Consider the following 16711-nt stretch of genomic DNA (forward strand, 5'->3'; position numbering starts at 1 on the left):
TGTGATAGAGTTTCAATTTTATTGCTTTGTACCTTCTGAGAGACAGAGATTTGTACTTTCATGTTCTCTTTACTTACAGACTATAGCTCCTTTATACTTTATTTGGTCCCAATGAAGCCATTTTTACAGATCACTGTTATCCTATTATTTACCTACTGTATATCTTCTGCACGGAACTTAATCTGAATTGCTTGATTGCAGCTCTAACCTGTGCCTGGCTCTATTCACCGGCACTACCACTACGCTCACGACACCATTGCAAGAGTAGCTTATTTACAAACTAGAAAGCCAGTTCATATTATATCATGGCCTTATGCATCCTGCTTGAACAGCAACAGCTTAGAACCAAAATCGTTGTTGATTGGGAAGAAATCTGAAGGCAGAGCTTGCACGTGAGATGAGCATGAAAAATTCAGCAATGGCACTCTGATCTCGGTGTACTGATTAAGCTAGAGTAGTATCAAACCTCATTTACAAAGACACTGTATCTTACCCGCTGTAAACAGATCAGCATTTCCACCTTCCAACAACTTAAATATGAAACTCAATTCATGTTAAAGAGGTATTTAATATGAGAGTAGTTGGAGGGTGGTGTGTTTTAAGGCAGTAAAAAAATCTCTATGGAGAGTCTGGGTTGAGGCAACCAGGCAACCACCCTCGGCAGTGTGTGTGAATGAATCCTGATAGCCTTTCATGAGTGTAATCAAATTATGCCACCTGATTAAAACTGCCTCTGTGCTGCAGAGTGGTATAATTGTGAGAACATGGCTGACAGATCATACCTGGGTTGTGCTATGTGGCACATAGGGAATGGAGGAAGATAAGGAGTTTAAGAGTGCAGTTTCGGGAAAGTTAATAATTTTCCCCTAACCCCTATTGCAACAACATTAGCCCCAGCATCTTAGCCCACTTGGAAATCACCCTGGCACTCAGCCGAGCAACAGCAAATGATATAAATTGCCTTTCTCAGTGAATGCTGGTTCTAATGTAAGCGGTTATGTGCAGGGATATGCATAATCAGATAATGCTACTCCACTGGTATTTTTAGAGACTCTAGTTAATTGAGAAAGTTGAATTGGTGATTTTTTTTACTGCTAGAAGATCTCTGGAGCTTTAAAAATGCACACCAAGTTATTTTATCAATTTTTGATGTCTTAGGACAGGAAATTGTTTTTTTTTAAGCATGCTGGTGGTAGGGAGTTACAGTCACTTAAAGCAAATAGGTACACCTTGGCTATTTTATTAATCCATTTGATACAGAGCAATATATATGCCATATCCCACTAAATATATCTAGTTAGGGTCTGTTAGGGTCTTAACTGACCCTTCTTCAAGCACAATGAAAAGTCAATCAAAATTTTAACATCAAGGCTCAATCACAACAAGCCAAAGATATTCAATTTGCCTTATAGCTTCATATTCGGCCTCCAGTTTATGGCAAACCCGGAGCAAGTTTAAGCATTACAGTTATAGTTAACGTCTTCCCAGATACCTTAAACAAATGCACTCAAGTCCATTAAAGAGCAAAATAGTGTGGACAAACTCACATTGATTGGTGTAAACAGTGGGGAAGTGGATATATAACCCAATAGCATGTGTTGACACATCAATTCTGGGTAGATCTCATCTTACGGCTACTACTTGTTGAAACATCCATTTCCTCCAGGGCTCTCTAGCTTAACTTGCCACTCCAACTTACGGGTCTTCTGAACATGCACATTGAGGTTGGGAGAAGTTGCTCATTCCCACCACAGGTGTCCAGAAGATGGTGGTAACTATCACAACCCAGGAGGAATGGTGGGTACAAGTAAAAAAAGAATTTCTCAAAAATACCTAGTTTTTGAGAAAATCGATTTTAAAAATGCAAAAGAAAAATGTTTTATAATTGTACCTCTGTTTCTGTTGGTATGCAGTGCTCTGTGGCATAGGAGGTAGAGAAGGATGATGCAGTTCCAACATCAGGAGTGAGCAAGCTTCTCCATTCTCTGACTCTGAGCTTAGTGGGCTCTCCTCCTGGCAGTTTGGCGGCCCTCCACATAGATCCTTTGCCTATTTATTTATGTGGGGCCTTGGTGTCACACATGTATGCAAGTGTTGCTGACTTTGATTTTGTCAAAGACCATGTCGCGGCCAGAAGACAATATTTTAAAGAACAGCAAGACCCAAATGATTCTCTTCCTTTTAAAAACCCTGCTATGTATGCCAGGATGTTGCTAATATGCTCCTCCTCCTCTTCATCACCCTGCCCATTGCTGTGTTTGTGCGGGCCTTTAATATGTTGGATCAGACATTTCATAAACTACTATCTAAGGCCCAATGACACAGTCTCACAACTAATCATGTTACTCCTCCTCCTGCATCTTCTCACCACTGATAACTATAACACAGTAACACAGTAATCCTTGGACATGGCCCCTCTCCCTCTGGTTGGTCACTTTTCCTTCCTCACCCATCCCCATTAATTACTGCAGACTCTAAAGCCTTGTGCAGATGTGCAAGGAATGACACCTGGTGGGGATCAGGTCCCGATCCCTTGGGTGACATAGTAAAACATGGGCTGTGCTGTCCCTAGCCTGCATGTTCTGTTCTTATGTGGGGGGTGGTAAGTTGATGGAGCAGTGTGCATGTGAAGTCACACAGTGGACAGGGAAAGTGGGGAGAATAATGCTCTTTGCTGTCGCTTGACTAAAGCGATCCTACAGGCGGATCTCTGGTTCATCGTTGAGGGGGGTCAGGGACTGTTGTAGTGGCCACTACAGCTGAGTTTCATCTAGCATGTATATGGACCTTTACTTTTGATATGCTTTAAAAAGGCACGCTGTTCTTAAGTGCTCAGTTGGCAACCAAAAGTTGTGTACAAAAAGAATACCAGATATAATTTGATAAACTATATGACTAGAACTCTACATGGTGTATTTTTTGTTTATTTTTCCATCTGTATTCCTAAGTTTGAAATGAGGCACAAATCAGTGGGGAGTAGATTCCTCTGCATAGCTGAATGGATTGTGTGACTAAAAACATATCAAGTTACCACTATACATTTTTTTTTACAATGGTAATTCAAAGTTGTATTGCAACAAGGTGGGTGTTTAAAGTGCATCTTCATCTTAATACACAAGATTCTGCAGCCTTGCTATAAGAAAAAGTTATATTTACCTGCGGTTTCTTGCCCCCCAAAGCCACCCTGAAGACCCCACATCACTCCACTTCCAGCATCTGGCCCACCCTCTCCTCAGCAAAAAATGCCAAGCTGTTTACTGCAGTAAATAACTTGGCATTTTTCTCCATGGAGAAAGGGTAGGCGGGGTCAGGCGCCAGGAGTGGAGTGATGCGGGGTCTTCGGGATGGCTTTGTGGAACAAAACACCAGAGGTTAATGTAACGTTTTCTTACGGCAAAGCTGCAGGATCTTGTATATTAGGATGGAGATCCACTTTAACTGTTCTCCAAATAGAGTTCTGTTACAGAGTTTGCAAAGTGCCATTTGAGTTTTCTGTTCAATTTGGAAATTCATAGCGGGTTGCAAATTGAAAATAAACTTTTTTTTTATAACAATATTTTACAGAAACACATGCAGCACATGCAGGATCAATTATATTTATGACAATAGTATAAAAAAAAATACCCTTTGAGCATATATTCTTTCTGAGTACAGACTGAAACAGGCTGTCTGCATGTTGGGTTTATGTGGCTCTGTAAATTGTATAAGCTATGGTCTTGCTATATACCAGCGGTTCTGGATGTAAGCCTGGCTTCAGGGGCATAAAGAGATAATTTGCATATTCAGTAGTGATGCATTGTGGGAGACCACAGTCACTCACTTAAAGCTGAATTATGGCAAATACCTTCTGTTTTAAGAAGGCAAACTACACTGAGCACTACTTTAAAGTAGGAGGGCTTTTTGGTCTGGTTTTGTAGAAGCAGATAATAAAAGAGTGGCCAAAAATGGCACTACCGCTATTTAGCGGGTGGCTTCAGTTAAATTGTTATTCACCATTTTGGCTCCAGTTAAATTGTTATTTACCTTTTTTTGTTGTTCTTATGTAGCGGGTGACTTGGGTTAAATTTTTATTAACCTCTTTTTTTTGTTATTTAGCTTGCGGTTTCTGTTATTGTTTTCTGGGGAGGGAGGGTTATTAGTTACCCGGGGAGGAAGGGTTATTATTAGTTACCTGGGAAGGGAGGGTTATTTATTGCCCAGGGAGGGAGGGTTATTAGTTGCCCGGGGAGAGAAATTTATTAGTTGCCCGGGGGGGGGGTTACTAGTTTCCTAGGAAGGGAGGGTTATTAGTTGCCCAGGGTAGGAGGGTTATTAGTTGTCCGGGGGGGGAGGGTTATTCGTTGTCCGGGTGAGAGGGTTATTAGTTGCTCGGGGAAGAAGGGTTATTAGTTGCCCAGGGAGGGAGAATTATTAGTTGCTCAGGGGGCAGGGTTCTGTGTAAGAGTAGGTAGAGGTTATGTTATAGTGAAATGTTGGCAAATATTGTCGATATTTCACAATATATATCAGTCAATACACAATATCTGTAAATCTACCGATATCCTACTACTGCAATTAAATTGCTATTTACCATTATTGTTATTTAATGTTGTGCCTAAATTGTTATTTACCATTATTTTTATTTGACGTTGTGCCTAAATTAGCACACAGCTTTTTCAAATGTATGCCTTTTAGTGCCCTATACCTTCCTAGTGGTTTAGGGTCACCCTGAGCTGCTTAGGTATTCTGTTCCCGTTAACCATCAGTTAAAAATGTATTGGGGTCATCATCCAAAATCGTTTTTGAATCGTGCAGTATTAAAGGGTGAATTGTTATAGCTGATATAACTAGGGGAATATGCTTATTTAGACCTTTGTTAAGTACCCATTTCATGAAGCCAAATTAAGTGGTTTAAAATATGAATGTTTCAGATTAAAATGACTAAATCCAGACATTTCCTCTATTTTATTACAGCCTTGTTCACATTTTACTTATAGCACTATGATTAGAATTCTCATTTATAATGAAAACTGATCACATTTTCAGATGAGTGTAATCTTCTAAGCAGTCAACAGGAGGTGCAATCACTGTGAGAATCCCCCCCCCCCCCCTTTGTTACTGTAAGTGGGACATAAATAGATTTCCTGGCAATTCATTCACTATGATCAAAATATGTGTGTTACTCTGTCACATCTGCTTTCTTCAGTGGCATTTAAATGTGTTGCAGATGAATGTGCAAGCAACAGAAATAATACACCATGGTGAAAAAAGTCTAATATAAGCCTGTCAGAAAATTAATTCACTCATCAAGCCTAAAACTTTTTCTAATCAACAGCTAAAACAAAACTGGAAAAATACCGGTAGGACAAAATAGTTCTTTCATAACTACAAGTCAAATAAACCTAATCACTTCCTTCATTATTCAAAGTAGTATGAACTTAATCTAGTCAGATTCACTTAGCAATAGAGAAAAGTTACAGCATGACTGTGAAAAAGCACACATAATACTTATACAATATGCAGGTATTACTGTAGTTATGTGAGCTTTTTATATCTTTATCATTCATATTTATTTCAGTTTTCAAAATGTTTTTATGGCAAAAAGAAGCAATAGTTTAACAATACAACAGCAAATTATAGCCAAATTGCACATACGATACCTTACAGGTTTCGTGTACAAAAATATCAGAATAATACAACATGAAGGAGCAGATGTAAACAGTCATACCATTCTAATGACAGATTAAGAGCATAAAACAAGCTCAAGCACATGAGCGTTGAACTCAAAGCTACCGTCATGTAAAAATATTCTTTACTTAAACTAACGGGTTGAATGTTTTGGTAGGTTCCATGCCAGTTGCCCAGATCTGGAGCTAGGCACAAAAAGGCTAGCATGGAGTCGTGCCCACTCGGATCTAGAAATACCAACAAAGAAAGATAGCTTATGAGGCATATATGATATCCATAGATGAAAATGTAATCACAAACTACTCAATGAATCTTCCCCGCAGCGTGGTTTAGGGGCCAACAATTGAAGCAGGTTACCTCGGCGCACGGCGCTCAGTGCTGAGCGCCGAAGCTTGGTGCCATCATAGCAGCAATGCTATGACAACCAGGGCCATGCAGATGAACCTCAAGGGGGGTGCTCAAATTTGAAAAAGGGGCCCTAATCGATCAATCATGCTAAATTGTTTATGTAATACCCCCTGCCCAGAAAGCAGTATTAGACAGTCTTAACCCCCCCCCCCCCCACACACACACACCTAACTTTATAGCAGCATCAGGCAGACTTTGTGTTTCCTTCCAACCAAGTCTTTTGGCGCCACCACCCTAAAATCAGCAGTGATAGGTGCCCACTATTAGAGTGGGCACAGTGGATCCTGAGGTAGGCAAGGACTCACCTTTCATTACTGGGAACCTCTGTCCCTCTTGATCAGCACCCAAGCTTCTTTTCAGGCAAAGAAGAAGTGGCTGCTAAGCATTAGTAGGTGCAAAACTGCAGTAAGTGCTAAAGTGCCATATGGAGGCCAGATGTGAGTATTGGGTGCAGGGTGCTTGTTGCAAGTACTGGGTGCTTGTTATAGTGGGGGTTACTTGTTGAGTGTAATGAGGGTGTTGAATATTGGTGGGATTGTTGTGGGTGCAGGGGGTGGGAGGTCACTGTGGGTACTGATATGAATGGCATAGTTTCTGCTAGGGTAGGTAGAGGTCAGTGTGGTTGCTGTGAGAGGTAGAGGTCAGTGTGGGTGCTGGGGGAAGGGTAGGTCACTGTGAGTGCTGGGGGGAGCAGTCACTGTGGGTGCTGTGGAAGGAAGAGGTCAGTATGGATGCTGGAGGAAAGGGAGGTCACTGTGGGTCCTTTGGCGGAGGTCACTGTGGGTTGTGGGTCTTGGGGGAGGTAGAGGTCATTATGGGTGCTGGAGGAAGGGGAGGTCACTGTGGGTGCTGGAATAGTTGCTGCTAGGGGAGATGGAATTCAGTGTGGTTGCTGAGGGAAGGAGAGATCAGTGTGGGTGCTAGGGTGAGGGTAGGTCACTGTGGGTTCTGTGGAAGGTAGAGGTCAGTATGGGTGCTGGAGGAAGGGGAGGTCACTGTGGGTGCTGGGAGAAGTCAGTGTGGTTACTGGAGGAGGGAGAAGTCATTGTGGATGCTGGGTGATGGAAGAGGTCACTGTTGGTGCTAGAGATGGGAGGGGTCACTATAGGTGCTGCTTTTGCGATGGGAGGTGCTGCAGGGGACAGGAGGTTAGTCGTTGGGGAAGGGAAAGATCACTGTGGCTGCTGGGGGAATGATAGGTCAGTGTGGGTGCTGGAGCAGGCAGGATCACTGCAAGAGCTGGGGAGGGAGAGGTGATTGTGGGTGCTAGGTGGAAGGAGAGGTCACTGTGGGTGCTAGGTGGAGGGAGAGGTCACTGTGGGTGCTGGGGAAGGGAGAGGTCACTATGGGTGCTGGGGAGGGAGAGGTCACTGTGGGTGCTGGGTGGTGGTAGAGGTCTCTGTGGGTGCTGGGGAAGGGAGAGGTCACTGTGGGTGCTGGGGAAGGGAGAGAGAGAGGTCACTGTGGGTGCTGGGGAAGGGAGAGGTCACTGTGGGTGCTAGGTGGAGGAAGCGGTCACTGTGGGTGCTAGGTGGAGGGAGAGGTCACTGTGGGTGCTAGGCGGAAGGAGAGGTCACTGTGGGTGCTAGGTGGAGAGGTCACTGTGGGTGCTAGGTGGACGGAGAGGTCACTGTGGGTGCTAGGTGGAAGGAGAGGTCACTGTGGGTGCAAGGTGGAGGGAGAAGTCACTGTGGGTTCTAGGTGGATGGAGAGGTCACTGTGGGTGCTAGGTGGAGAGGTTGCTGTGGGTGCTAGGTGGAGGGAGAGATCACTGTGGGTGCTAGCTGGAGGGAGAGGTCACTGTGGGTGCTAGGGGAATGATAGGTCAGTGTGGGTGCTGGAGCAGGCAGGATCACTGCAAGAGCTGGGGAGGGAGAGGTGATTGTGGGTGCTAGGTGGAAGGAGAGGTCACTGTGGGTGCTAGGTGGAGGGAGAGGTCACTGTGGGTGCTGGGGAAGGGAGAGGTCACTATGGGTGCTGGGGAGGGAGAGGTCACTGTGGGTGTTGGGTGGTGGTAGAGGTCTCTGTGGGTGCTGGGGAAGGGAGAGGTCACTGTGGGTGCTGGGGAAGGGAGAGAGAGAGGTCACTGTGGGTGCTGGGGAAGGGAGAGGTCACTGTGGGTGCTAGGTGGAGGGAGAGGTCACTGTGGGTGCTAGGTGGAGGGAGAGGTCACTGTGGGTGCTAGGTGGAAGGAGAGGTCACTGTGGGTGCTAGGTGGAGAGGTCACTGTAGGTGCTAGGTGGACGGAGAGGTCACTGTGGGTGCTAGGTGGAAGGAGAGGTCACTGTGGGTGCAAGGTGGAGGGAGAAGTCACTGTGGGTTCTAGGTGGATGGAGAGGTCACTGTGGGTGCTAGGTGGAGAGGTCGCTGTGGGTGCTAGGTGGAGGGAGAGATCACTGTGGGTGCTAGCTGGAGGGAGAGGTCACTGTGGGTGCTAGGGGAATGATAGGTCAGTGTGGGTGCTGGAAAAGGCAGGATCACTGCAAGAGCTGGGGAGGGAGAGGTGATTGTGGGTGCTAGGTGGAAGGAGAGGTCACTGTGGGTGCTAGGTGGAGGGAGAGGTCACTGTGGGTGCTGGGGAAGGGAGAGGTCACTGTGGGTGCTGGGGAAGGGAGAGGTCACTGTGGGTGCTGGGTTGAGAAAGAGGTCACTGTGGGTGCTAGGTGGAGGGAGAGGTCACTGTGGCTACTAGGTGGAGGGAGAGGTCACTGCTGGGGAAGGGAGGGATCACTGTGGGTGCTAGGTGGAGGAAGAGGTCACTGTGGGTGCTAGGTGGAGGGAGAAGTCACTGTGGGTGCTAGGTGAATGGAGAGGTCACTGTGGGTGCTAGGTGGATGGAGAGGTCACTGTGGGTGCTGGGGAAGGGAGAGGTCACTGTGGGTGCTGGGTTGAGGAGGAGGTCACTGTGGGTGCTAGGTGGAGGGAGAGGTCACTGTGGGTGCTAGGTGGATGGAGAGGTCATTGTGGGCACTAGGTGGATGGAGAGGTCACTGTGGGTGCTGGGGAAGGGAGATCACTGTGGGTCCTGGGTTGAGGAAGAGGTCACTGTGGGTGCTAGGTGGAGGGAGACGTCACTGTGGGTACTAGGTGGAGGGTGAAGTCACTGCTGGGGAAGGGAGAGATCACTGTGGGTGCTAGGTGGAGGAAGAGGTCACTGTGGGTGCTAGGTGGAGGGAGAGGTCACTGTGGGTGCTAGGTGGAGGGAGAGGTCACTGTGGGTGCTAGGTGGAGGGAGAGGTCACTGTGGGTGCTAGGTGGAGGGAGAGGTCACTGTAGGTGCTAGGTGGAAGGAGAGATCACTGTGGGTGCTAGGTGGAGGGAGAGGTCACTGTGGGTGCTAGGTGGATGGAGAGGTCACTGTGGGTGCTAGGTGGATGGAGAGGTTGTGAGTGCTGGGGAAGGGAGAGGTCCCTGTGGGTGTTAGGTGCAAAGGGAGAGATCACTGTGGGTGCTAGGTGGAGGGAGAGGTAACTGCGGGTGCTGGGGGAGGGAGAGGTCATAGTGGGTGCAGCTAGTTAGACACCATTTTACTTGCTCCCACACAGCGGGGGTGGAGCTTCCCATGGGTGAGGCTTATCACGATGAGAATTGTTTTTCACAGCCAGAGGGACCTTTTTTTTGAAGATTTTAAAAACGGGGGGTGCCTTGGCACTCAGAGCACCCCCCTCTGCATATGCCTGAAGGAAGGCATACAGCAACTTTGGTAGGATTGTCATTTTCACTGAGGCCACATGACCAAGCCACAAAATCTGATAGCGCTTCCCGCTTTTCATTAAAGCTTTAAGAAACTATAAAGAACAGGGAAGTTAACCTTGCAAAATGAGTGGTAGCTGCTACTAAGATACATTCCCAGGTATGCAGCTTGCTTGATTCCCATTTAAACTTGTAGCCTGTTGTAGGTGTGTTTAAGTCCATCTAAGGTCAACTGGGGAAGGGTAACGTCCAGAGCTTTCAACTGCTAATGATCTGTAATCCTGACATATCTTTTAACATTGTGAGTATAGTGGACAGGTTAGGTAATGTTTGAAAAGGGTTTGTAATATACAAATAGACATCGTCCACAAATAGGCATAGCTTATGTTGACTGCTCCTCATCTCCAGTCTAGTCACATCACCACAGTCCTGCCCCAGTCGTGCAAAGGATTCCATTGCCAGAGCAAACAGGATTGGAGAGAAAAGGCAGCCCTGTTTCATTCTCCGGGAGATGTCTAAAACATCCAATCTGTAGCCTGAGTACTGAACAAAGGCCTGTGGTTGCCTATAGAGTACAAACTCATGCCAAGAAGTGGGGCCCAAATTCCCAGTGGGGAAGGAGGTGGAACAAGTATTGCCAGGATAGACTTTCAAAAGCCTTTCTTATATCAAGAGAGAGAAGCATAAAGGGGGTCAAGGTGGCTTGCGCACAGTTTGTTCAATGCATTCATATTTATTTTGATTTGTACACAGATTTTAACTGACCATTTTTTTAAGAGAACATTTCATGTGCAACTGTTATGCCAAAAAAATCCAGTGTTTCTTTCCCCATAAAAAAAAAAATGCAGTTGACATATAAAATTAAGAGACCAATTTTTATGTATTACAAATTGCAATGTATCTGTGCGCTCACACAATCAGTATCCCCAAACTGGCACCCCCAACAACGGAGAAGAAACTAAATAAATATATACAAAAATATTTCAACTTTAGTCCTTTTACTTAACTAAATGTCCTTTGGATCGCAGTATCAATCATCAAGCATAGGATGTAAGTTCCAATGTTCCTCCAGGACACTGCGCTCACAACTTCACTTCATCCTACCTTCCAAGATGTCACTCTAAAAAGAGAAAAAGATATAGCATAGCGTAATACTGAATAAATATATTGCCTCTTCCCACAACACCCAGTGCTGTAAATGATATCCGCATGTGTATCCACCAACATACAGGGTCTCACAGGTCCTCACCAGATACTATGGCTGCCAGATCACAGACAGCTACAGAGCGCTTTCACCAACAACCATGTGCATATTCTCCTCAATATATCCAGGTGTCCCCACCAACAAACGTGGACTCTCACCTTATTGATATGCCATCCAGATTATAAGACAGCAGATGCGCTTGTTTTGTCACAGAGAATGCCAGCAGCAAACTCACAGCAGAAACTTTCAGCAGATGGATCCTCACAAGAGCAACTTCCTCATATCAACCTAGTAACTGAAAAGCTTCTCATAGCATAAAACCATAGGTTTATTAAAATATAAAAAAGTAGTGCACTCACATGTTCCAAATAATAACAAGCATAGTATAAAATCAAAGTCCGCCACGCCAACTCTCCAAGCCTCGTAGCGCCACCCTACGCGTTTCATGCATGCGCACTCATCAGGGGCTGGAGGCGTGTGGTGAGTCGGCATCTTAAATCACATTACCTCTCGTCCTGATCACCCAATAGGCTGAAGTGCCCTTTTCCAAAATGGCCGCTACTATACTTCCGCCCGTTCCTTGCCAGTGCACAATTGCACTACTGCTGATCGGACCTTCCTCCAGCCAGTCCCTCCTATGCTATAGCTCCACATGAGAGTGGGCGGGACTGATGTACATCCCATCGCAGTTTCCCACCGGGTTCCATTGGACACCTGATCTCCATTATATGAACGGCAGGGTCCCGCCCATCAGCATCATCTCATGGTGCTTAATATCCAGAGCTTTGCCGATATTTCAGCCCTATGATTGGCTAGCCGCTGTCGGCATTCCAAACTTGTGATTGCCTGAAGCTCATATCCTTACCATACCCACAATTTCATATGATTTAGATCCTTAAATGTAAAAGGTTATAGAAAAAAAGGATTATAAATTTGAACGAAGTACACACTCCTCAAACCCCTGATGGCAATACATCTTTACAGAATCCAGATCCATAGCATAATTAACATAATTTAAAAGGTAATAGTAATAATACAATTCAATTACCCATAGATACCCACCATTACAGTTGCTAGATCACAACATATGACACAGCAGAAAAAAGTTTCACAGCCAATCATAGAAAATAATTCCATAAACCCATTCACATGCTGTGTACACATGCGTCCGCCACACTTATGTGATTATGAAATTGTGGGTATGGTAAGGAAACGAGCTTCAGCCAATCTCAAGTTTGGAATGCCGACAGCGGCTAGCCAATCGTAGGGCTGAAATATCGGCAAACCTCTGGATATTAAGCACCACGAGGTGATGCTGATGGGGGGACCCTGCCGTTCGTATAATGGAGATCAGGTGTCCAATGGAACCCAGTGGGAGACCGCGATGGGATGTACATCAGTCCCGCACACTCTGTTGTGGCGCTATAGCATAGGAGGGACTGACTGGAGGAAGGTCCGATCGGCAGTAGTCCAATTGCGCACTGGCAAGGAACGGGCGGAAGTATAGCAGTGGCCATTTTGGCAAAGGGCACTTCAGCCTATTGGGTGATCAGGACGAGAGGTAATGTGATTTAAGATGCAGACTCACCACACGCCTCCAGCCCCTGATGAGTGCGCATGCATGAACGCGTAGGGTGGCGCTACGAGGCGTGGAGAGTTGGCATGGAGGACTTTGATTTTATACTATGCTTGTTATTATTCTGAACATGTGAGTGCACTGCTTTTTTATATTTTAATAAACCTATGGTTTTATGCTATGAGAAGCTTTTCAGTTACTAGGTTGATATGATGAAGTTGCTCTTGTGAGGATCCATCTGCTGAAAGTTTCTGCTGTGAGTTTGCTGCTAGCATTCTCTGTGACAAAACAAGCGCATCTGCTGTCTTATAATCTGGAGAGCATATCAATAAGGTGAGAGTCCTCATTTGTTGCTGGGGAGTGGGGACACCTGGATATCTTGAGGAAAATATGCACATGGTTGTTGGTGAAAGCGCTCTGTAGCTGTCTGTGATCTGGCAGCCATAGTATCTGGTGAGGACCTGTGAGACCCTGTATGTTGGTGGATACACATGCGGATTAGAGATGGCCCGAACGGTTCACCGGCAAACGGTTCCCGGCGAACTTCCGTGGTTCGCGTTCGCGGAGAACTTTTCCAGAAGTTCAATTCGCCCCCATAGTACATCATTAGGGTCAACTTTGACCCTCTACATCACAGTCAGCAGGCACATTGTAGAAAATCAGGCTACACTACCTCCTGGAGCCACTCCCCCCCCCTATAAAAGGCAGGCAGCACTGGCCATTTCACTCAATCATGTGCCTGCAGTAATTAGAGAAGGGACAGCTGCTGCAGACTCTCATAGGAAAAGATTAGTTAGGCTCTTGTAGGCTTTTTAGCTTGCTCCTTGCTGATTCTTATTGCTAAAAAAGCACCCCTCAACAGCTCTTTTGAGAGCTAATCTTGTTCTTGTGATCTGTTTTTTTGTGTGTGTGTCCCACTGACACTTGTGTTGCATAGACAGCCTTTATAATTCATACTGTGTGTGCCACTGCCAGGCCCAGCACATTCAGTGACTACCTGTGTGTGTGACAGGTGCACATTGTAATACCGATTACTGCATATACCTACCTGTTGTTCACAGTGCACCCACCTACCTATGTGAGCTGAGCGCACGCAGTGTCACTGTGCCTGTCTGCTACCTGTCTGTGTGTGACAGGTGCACATTTTAATATCCATTACTGCATATACCTACCTGTTGTTCACAGTGCACCCACCTACCTATGTGAGTGCACGCAGTGTGATATACCACTCCGTGCATACCTGTTAACTGCACCTGTGTGACTGCACATTGTATTAGTAAAGTCAGTGCATACCTTTCACTTCATCCCTCCCAATATGGACAAAACAAAAGGCAGAGGCAGGCCCCGGACAAAACAGGTAGAGGAAGAGGTAGAGGCAGACCTAGAGGAAGGCCACCCGGCAGGTCTGTGCGAGGTCACGTTGATGTGATTTCGTGCGGCCCTGGCCCAAAGTACAGTGCTCAGAAGAAGGCACGTCCCATCAACTCCCAAAATTGTCAGGACGTGGTTGACTATTTAACACAGAACACCTCATCTTCCGCAGCCCCCAGCGCTACTACAAGCACCACATCCACTGCATTTGACACTTCGCAGGAGTTAATTGATGGGGAATTAACTGATTCACAGCCATTATTGTTACAACCAGATGAAGGTGCTAAGCAAGTTACACCACCTCATATGTCTGAGTTAGGCGGGACACTATGGACGTAACGTGTGAGGAGGAGGATGATGAAGTACCTGTTGTTGGTGCAGTTTTGGAGGTGTCTGAGCCTAGGCAAGCAAAGCTGGGTAGGATGATTATGATGATAATGATGATAAGGATACCACGTGGGATCCTAAGAGACAAGATGACCAAGGGGACAGTTCAGAGGGGGAGCCAGAGAGGAGTAGGAGGAGACGAGTTGCTGAAAGAAGCAGGGGGAGCTCGTCATCAGAAACAGCTGGTGGCAGTGTCTTGCGCCAGCCAACATGCCCTTTAACGTCAGCTGCTGATGCCACCATAGTGCTATCACCCCAGGGGGGCTCAGGTGGACGTACCAGGATAAGAGAGTTGGCCTGTGAGTGGAGTCAGTGCAGTGCAGGAGTCAGTGCAGTGGTGGCTAGACGGTAGTGGAAATCAAGCCCAACAGCATGCCCAGCCTGGCAACGGGGGAGAGCTAGTGTTGGGCGAACAGTGTTCGCCACTGTTCGGGTTCTGCAGAACATCACCCTGTTCGGGTGATGTTCGAGTTCGGCCGAACACCTGATGGTGTTCGGCCAAACCGTTCGGCCACATGGCCGAACTAAGAGCGCATGGCCGAACGTTCCCCGAAAGTTCGGCTAGCGCTGTGATTGGCCGAACGGGTCACGTGGTTCGGACCCGAACGCGCTCTGATTGGCCGAACTGTCACGTGGTTCGGGTAAATAAATACCCGAACCACGTCATATCTCCACCATTTGTCTGTGGGTTTAGCTTTGGGTAGGCAGGCAGGGTAGTTCGCGCTCCAGCCACGCTAGCCAGGGTCCCCCCAGTCATTGTGTGTCGCTGCTGGGAACAGTAGTACACCGTTCGCTCAGCCACACTATATAGCATTGTGTTTACTGCCACTTTGTCTACCTCGCTCAGCCACACTATATAGCATTGTGTTTACTGCCACTCTGTGTCTGCTGGGAACAGTAGTACACTGCTCGCTCAGCCACACTATATAGCATTGTGTTTACTGCCACTCTGTGTACCTCGCTCAGCCACACTATATAGCATTGTGTTTACTGCCACTCTGTGTCTGCTGGGAACAGTAGTACACTGCTCGCTCAGCCACACTATATAGCATTGTGTTTACTGCCACTCTGTGTACCTCTCTCAGCCACACTATATAGCATTGTGTTTACTGCCACTCTGTGTACCTCGCTCAGCAACACTATATAGCATTGTGTTTACTGCCACTCTGTGTACCTCGCTCAGCCACACTATATAGCATTGTGTTTACTGCCACTCTGTGTCTGCTGGGAACAGTAGTACACTGCTCGCTCAGCCACACTATATAGCATTGTGTTTACTGCCACTCTGTGTACCTCGCTCAGCCACACTATATAGCATTGTGTTTACTGCCACTCTGTGTCTGCTGGGAACAATAGTACACCGCTCGCTCAGCCACACTATATAGCATTGTGTTTACTGCCACTCTGTGTACACCGCTCACCCAGCACTATATAGCATTATTGTGTTTACTGCCACTCTGTGTCTGCTGGGAACAGTAGTACACCGCTCACCCGCCACTGTATAGCATTGTGCTCTGTGTTGCTGCTGGGAATAGTGGTACACCGCTCACCCACCACTGTATAGCATTGTGCTCTGTGTCGCTGCTGGGAATAGTGGTACACCGCTCACCCACCACTGTATAGCATTTCTGTACTGCCACTGTACTGCTGCCAGTCAGCGTGTACTTTAAGGATAAGTGAAATGAGGAAGAAATCCGGTGAAAGAGGGAGGGGCAAGGGAAGAGGTGTTTCCCCTGACGGTTCACGTACAGGCCACAGGGGAGCACCCAAGAAAACCCACTCAATACCGCCCATGTTGTCCAGGACAACAACCCTCACAAATCCAAAAGAACAGGACCAGATAATTACTTGGATGACCTCTCAAGCGTCCAGCAGTGAGTTAAGCAGCACATCACGCACGAGGTCCGAGTCCTCAGCCAGTTACAAGGAGCCAGTGGGCACAAAGCTGACACAACCGGCAACGACACCACGCACACAACTGCCAGATAACCAGTCCGATGAATTACCTCAGGACACAATGGGGTATTCGCAGGAGCTATTCCCAGCCCAACAAACTTCCACCTTTCAAAGGTCAATGGAGGAACAGCCAGAAATGTTGTGCCCGGATTCACAACCATTAACTGTGGGAAATGCACCGCGCACTGAAATACAAGGCGAGTCCGAGGAGGACTCGGAAACCCAAATCCCAGAGCAAGTTGGGCAGGAGAGGTTGCAATTGCAGGAGGTCGGCCGACAAGATCTGGAAGACGACGTTGGAGTGAGCTGCGCAGAGGTTGTTCTGTGGAGCTCTACTCCACGGCGGCGGCCCCCCACAATGACATATGACGAGTTTCAGGAGATGGAAGAGGAGGGTATGGACAATGTGGACATAGACCCAGATTTTGTTTGTGAATGAGAACATCGCC

The sequence above is a fragment of the Hyperolius riggenbachi genome, chromosome 2 (genome assembly GCF_040937935.1).
Source record: "Hyperolius riggenbachi isolate aHypRig1 chromosome 2, aHypRig1.pri, whole genome shotgun sequence".
Taxonomy (NCBI): Eukaryota; Metazoa; Chordata; class Amphibia; order Anura; family Hyperoliidae; genus Hyperolius; species Hyperolius riggenbachi.